Source organism: Amblyomma maculatum, chromosome 5 (genome assembly GCF_055883805.1).
Source record: "Amblyomma maculatum isolate TAMU_Amacu chromosome 5, ASM5588380v1, whole genome shotgun sequence".
In the NCBI taxonomy this organism is placed as follows: domain Eukaryota; kingdom Metazoa; phylum Arthropoda; class Arachnida; order Ixodida; family Ixodidae; genus Amblyomma; species Amblyomma maculatum.
The window spans coordinates 116,235,190-116,241,487 of NC_139348.1; the positions used below are offsets into that span (position 1 = coordinate 116,235,190).

General features: G+C 48.3%; 1 pseudogene; it reads right to left on the reverse strand.

Annotated features, from left to right (window-relative positions):
• Positions 1-4,180: 4,180 nt before the first annotated feature.
• On the reverse strand, positions 4,181-6,044 carry LOC146189293 (uncharacterized; annotated as a pseudogene).
• Positions 6,045-6,298: the final 254 nt, after the last annotated feature.

Here is a 6,298-nt window from a genome sequence, read left to right on the forward strand (position 1 = left end):
CTCATCATGTAGACTTTGCGGCAAACCGGAAGACTTCCTACATGTCCTTCTTACATTTCCCGTCTCTCCTCATGCCCCATCATCGTATGTCCCAGAGTCTTACTGGGTGTCTTTTATGACCAGAACTTCAAATCAAGACCAGCGTAGGATAATCTCCAGTGCTATGGGGAGGATTGCGCTCCAAAGACTATTTTGTCGTGTAAGGGTGTTTGTCATGTTGTAAGGAAGCACCCAGGTTCCGTGCAGAGGGCTTCGCCCCCACTATTTGTACATATGGCCATAAATGTGTCTACCGGCACCACAGATGCACCCAGTGAATGAGAAGGGCGTTTTACAGTTGCGGAAGCCGAGGTCATCTCCGGGCAGCGTTATACAAGCGCATGTTACACCGGAGCTAGCAGTCGCGTGCTACTCGCGCGCCTTATAGCCTCTTCGTCACCTCTTTCAAGGCTTCAAATTCATCGAGATGGAGAGAAGGCCGTTTACGCTTTATCTGTGCGCCCTCTCCACTGCTGAGCCACGTGACGCGCACGGTCCGCCTTCTTTTTCTTCGCTTCAAGTTCATGAAGACAGACAGAAAGAGAGTGAGTGAGAATTAGCGGCTTCGGACAGACATCAGCGAAATCCATGACTGCGGCTAGTATTACAATGCACTAAAGATCGCTGAGTGGCGGAAACTACCATCCCGTTTCAAAGAAGATGCTCTTATAATCCATCCATCCATCTTTGTAGTGGCTATAGGTATTAGCTGCTTTTGACAGGGCACGCGGCACTGATTGTATGGTGATCGCTCGCTTCCACTCATAGACCACGCGATTGCCAGATTATTGCTTCATGCCGCTTCAGGTGTTGCTCCCGCTTCATCCGTAGCGTGGCGTTTTTTTCAAATGCCGATCAGCTGGAGCGGCAGCCAGCGGCAGATTTCCTCGCCGTTTGCAGAGGTGGCATTGGCGCTCGCCCTGCTTGTGACTTGACCATCAAGGCTGCCATACTTGAAGCGTTGTTCGAGATGTTTTCTTCGCTTATTATTGCGTAAACAATAAGTTTTCAATGTCGTGTCACCATAAGTTTGTCGGCAGGCATAGGTTCGAACGATACGAGCGGTAAGATAACGAATGATTGCACTAGATAGATGATAAAATTCTCGCTGGGGAGTTAAATCTGGTGCATGCGGAGTAATTAGTTAATTTTGAGATCCACATAGGTCAATCAGACGTCGGATATGTTGTGTCACCAGATGATTGTCGACAGGATCACGTTCGAACTAAATGAGTTATATGAAAACGAATAGTTGCACAATGTAGAAAATAAAAAAATCTCGCTGGGGAAAAGATTTGGTGAATGCATTGTAATTAGTCAAGCGAGTGGAGTCAATTACTTCAATCAGATGTCGGGTATGTTTTCAAGGTCTTGTCACCAGAAGTTTGTCGGCAGGAACAGGTTCGAACGAAACGAGTTATTTCTTAGGATCTTTTATGAACTAGCTAGACCAACCTACTTCAAATAGATCCTCTCAGCGCAGCAGTTTCAAGAGAGAGGCCAAGACGACAACTCAACTTGAAGCCAGTAAGTGAGATTAGAATTGACGTTCTGCTTTCTGAAGCAATCGGAGCTGTCAGCTACGGAGGACGGAGGAACAGCTATGTCGCCGTAATGATGACGGCTTATCCTGGCAAAATAGCGGTGCGACATGAAAGCCATCGATACCTGGTAGCTTCGAAAAAGGCCGTCTTAATGAAGATTTACTATGTTTTCATTCCATTCTCATTTGTTCCTTACTAAACATGGCGGGCAGGAAAACCAGTAAGCTAACTTTTTACTAATCACCTTTATCCTCTTATATATCATGTTTCTTCCCAGTAATTTTAGCGCCCCTGCCTAAATGTCAAATGTTCGAGCTAGGACACATACGGGATCCAAACAAGCCACTACAGCCTTTCATAGCGATTACACTGGTGCTGCACGCCATTGTATACGCCTCTCTGAAACCAGAGCTTGAAGGAGCTCAAGGATAAGTAGCATCCTGCCGATAAGGTATGACGTGTCAATACCTGACGGCCAGCCTGATAACCCCAAGGGAGTCAGCCGCACCACAAAGAAACAGACAACGTTCCGAAAAATGGCAATGGTTTAAGCATGTCTTGAATCTAGTGATATGAGAGAAACCTGTGAGTAGCCGCGATATTCTCTATAATGCCGTATTTTCAACCAGCGATTTGTTTTCGTATTTTTTTAAGGTAATAGGTCTTGAAGAAATGGTGCAGTATACCTTTGGGTTGACACCAACGAATGATATATACCTATAAATAACTAGATCCTAGACACAGAACTTTTTGAAGGTCAATGCCTAATAAGATAAAAGGTCAAGTTTTCATACCTTTTCTTAATAAGTTGATCACACCAAAAGAAAGGTGCAGTATCTGAAACATTATGTTGACACCTGTATCGCGTCATAAGGAACGGGAGCAAGGTGGGAGTGAAAGTAGAGAAGAGAAAGGGGAGGCATAGTGAAGGGCTGTGGAATAATTTCGAACCCCTGGGGATCTTCACATGCACTGGCATCGCACATCGCACGAACGCCTCTCTGTTGATATAATAAAGAGAAACCTTCAATAGCCACATCGCGCGAAAATCAGGTCGCCGGCGTGTAGACGCGATGATACCTCAAGATAGCGTATCATGTTAAAGATCCGCAGGTGGGCAAAATTATCCCGTAGACCTCCACCAAGGCTCCTCTTTCTCTCTGGATGAGTGATTGATGCTGACATGTATTGGCGCGCCGAAGCCGGATGGAAGGGACACTTGCTTATGTATTGCGGCTACAGAAAGCAACGCTTTCGCAGTCGCACACCAAGCCTCTACCGAATTTTTCTTTAGTAGTATATTGTGACGAAGGAATGAAGAAGACGAAGCATGAGAAATGAGACACGTGCTTCCCAACATCACATACGCTTTCAATACTGTTACTCGTGAAACTACCGGTCACATTCCATTCTACCTCTTATACGCTCGCCTACCACGCTACACCCTCGACACAATCCTGCCGTTTCCTACCAGTCAAATCTGGATGTCGCTGAGATCCTGTCATTGGCTGAAGAAGCTCGTCGGGTTGCCAGCTTGCGATATATTGAATCACAACAGCGTTTCAAGGACCGCTACGATGGTCGTCGCGGGAGGTGGGTGGCTGCTCCTGACCTTACGGAGCTTGGACTGGTGGGCCACTGCCGCTTGCGGTATCTGTTGTAGGCCGTCATTGCAGAAAAAGAACAAAAAATGGGTTTTGGTTTAGCTTGCCTGGAGTTACGAGAAAGCAATCTGCATGGCTACGCGCAGGTTCGGCTTCAAAGTAAAAACATGGCTTTTGCGCATAGTAGTTTACTTTATAGCTTCAGCTTTATTTATGCCCTAGGGGAATCACTTCACGTATGAGCAACCCTTGCCTCTCGTCGTTGACTATTCTCATTCGGGTGTAGAAGGCTTCTAGTGGTATAAGATCATCTCTACGTCGAACTCTGGGACACACCACCATCCCAACGTTTGAACGAACCTTCTGTCCTAGCAACTACTTGTCGTTCGCCTCTACCAACTACCGAGTTATCTGTCTTCTTTTACTTCTTATTCTTCGCATTTTTTTCTTTTTCTCCTCATTATTTTCTTATTTTTGTTCTTTATCAGCAAATGGCTTACCGAGCAGGTACCGTCGGAATTTCGAGACCTCAAAAACTAGAGCCAGAGCTTCACGCTCCAGTTGTGAATAATTTCGCTCGGCTTCCGCCAGTACCCGAGAACGGAAGCCTATGGGCCGATGCACCCCGTCCCCGACATCGTGAGAAAGCACTGCCCTGATCCCATCCGGGGAGGCATCGTATTCCAGGACAAAATGCTTAAGGAGGTCAAAGTGCGCCAGGAACTCGGCGGACACGAGGAGGTTGTTCACCTTGCTGAACGCCCGTTGTTCCCTGAGACCCCCTCCCACTTAGCTTCCTTGCGGAGCAGATTCAGTGGGGTCATAGCTGTAGATACATTGGAAAGAAACTTGTGGTAGTATGTTACCATGCCTCGATACGACTTTAATTTCACGAGGTTCCGCGGAATCTGCATCCAAAGAATGGCTTCCATGTTTTCCGAATTTGGTTGCCGTTCCTGGGAACTAATTTGATGTCTCAGAAAATCAACCGGTGCACGACGCAACTTGTCCGCATTAAACCGCATGCCGTTTTCCGTAAGCCGCTGCAAAACTTCAGTGTGGTGCAGTCATCGTGTTTCTCAGCGATGATGACGTCGTCTAAGTAGAACTGAACCACAGGAAGTCCTTTTAATATAGTCTGCATGCGGTGTTGGAACACTGCTGACGCGGAAGCCACTCCAAATGGCAGGCGAGTGAAGTTAAACAGTCGCTTATGTGTGTTTATGGTCGTAAGTAGCCTAGTTTCCTCGTCTAACGGTTGCTGATTGTAAACCTCGCGCAAATCTGTCGTGGTGAAAACCTTACCACCGTTCAACTTTGTAGGATGTCTTCTACCCGGGGCAACGGATATTGCTCAGTGTGGCAATTTTTATTTACCGTGAGTTCAAAATCACCGCAGAAGCAAATGTTGCCATTCCGCTTTACTACAGGCACCACCGATGCGGCCCACGTCGAATGAGGCACAGGAACAATAATTCCCGCGGCCACAAGGAGTTCAAGTTCAGCGTCGACCATAGGACGAAGGTGTACAATACTTCGCGTGCTTTCTAAAATTTCGGAACCACGTTGTCTCGCATCTCAAAGCGTACCGGCGGTCCACTGATGAAAAGGCTTGGCGCGAACACTTCAGCGAATTCTGATACCAAACGGTTTATGTTCGCATCGTCCGTCCCGACTAAAGACTTGCGCGCACCTGTCGTGTAGACGTTCATTACTGGCGCCTCCAGCATGTTGAACGCTTGCATCAGGTAGAGTCCTAACTGGTTAGGGCCGGAGCAACCGAGGACCGTCAGGGGTCCGTCCAACGACTGGTTTCCACACGGAACTTTGAGCTTGAGTCCTCCCCGAACGGGAAGCGTACCCAGGAAGCAAGTCAGTTTCAATGGCGAATCATGCAGCTTAGGCCACACTGTCTTGTTTTGCTCGTAGATGGGCCATGTGATGCCCGAAACTGGTGAATTCCACTGGAATGCCTCCACAATTCAATGAGCGTACAAAGTGTTGCGGGATGCCTTCATGGCTGATATGGCTGTACGCTGCTTCTAACTGAAATATACCATCCGCGCGCACAGATGCGCCCTCTTCCCGATACGGTGAGGTATTTACCTGACGCAACGGCTCTAGCGGTGTTTCAATGAATTCCTCTCTCTCTCGATGGAAACAGGCTCGGGCGACATGGTCCCGCTGTTGGCCCGTGAAGCATATTGCTGAACGGAATCGGCAATCCTCAGACTCGTGTCCTCTCGCTCCGCTGAGGTTGCACGAAATAATCCGTGGCCAGTTTCTCGGGCGATACGACTGCCCTGCCGTCGCATCTGCGCTTCCTTCCTGGGCGTGGCTCCTTATTTGCTGCGCGCTCGCTTCTGCCATTTCGGCTGATAGCACGATTTCTTTGCGTCACTCATCGTCAGCTCAGGCTTCTCAAGCAAATGTCGACGCATTCCTACGTTTTGCAGCCCAAAACGGCGCGATCTCGCAGCATTCTATTGAACGTAGCGCAAAAATTGCATGTGCCCGCTATTCGACGAATGGCAACTATGAAGTCTTTTACAGGTTCGCCTGGCAGCTGGTCCCGTGTAACGAATTTGTAAGACTGTGCTATTTCGTTTAGTTGCGGCGAAAAGTGCTTTTGCAACAAAGCTACCACTTGGGCGTAAGAAATTTCGTTCACCTTGTCTGGCGCGCATCGACCACTAAGTAAATCTACGGTGTGAGTCGTCAGCGCTGCAACCAACAGGGCTCGCTTCTTCTTGTTGTCCGTGACGCCATTGCCTTCAAAGGCCTCCAGTCGCACTTGGTAAGCTGGCATATTGTCGCTCGTTTCGTCAAACTGCGGCGAGCTTGCATATTCTCGCATGATAGCGAAGGCTACAGAGTACTAAGAGGGGGGGGGGGGGCCCGTTGTCATCCCATCCTCATCGCCTCTGAAGAATCTTTACCGTACACAGTGGTGGCTGTGCCAAGGCAACGTTTATTGCTTTGATGCGTATTAACACAGGCGTTGAGCGAAACGGTTAGGAAAGAAATGTGAGGAGGAGGACAGCGGCGATAACTGTCGCCATACGCTGGCGTGATGTCATGCCGATGTAGCACAACTAATACCTCTCTTCT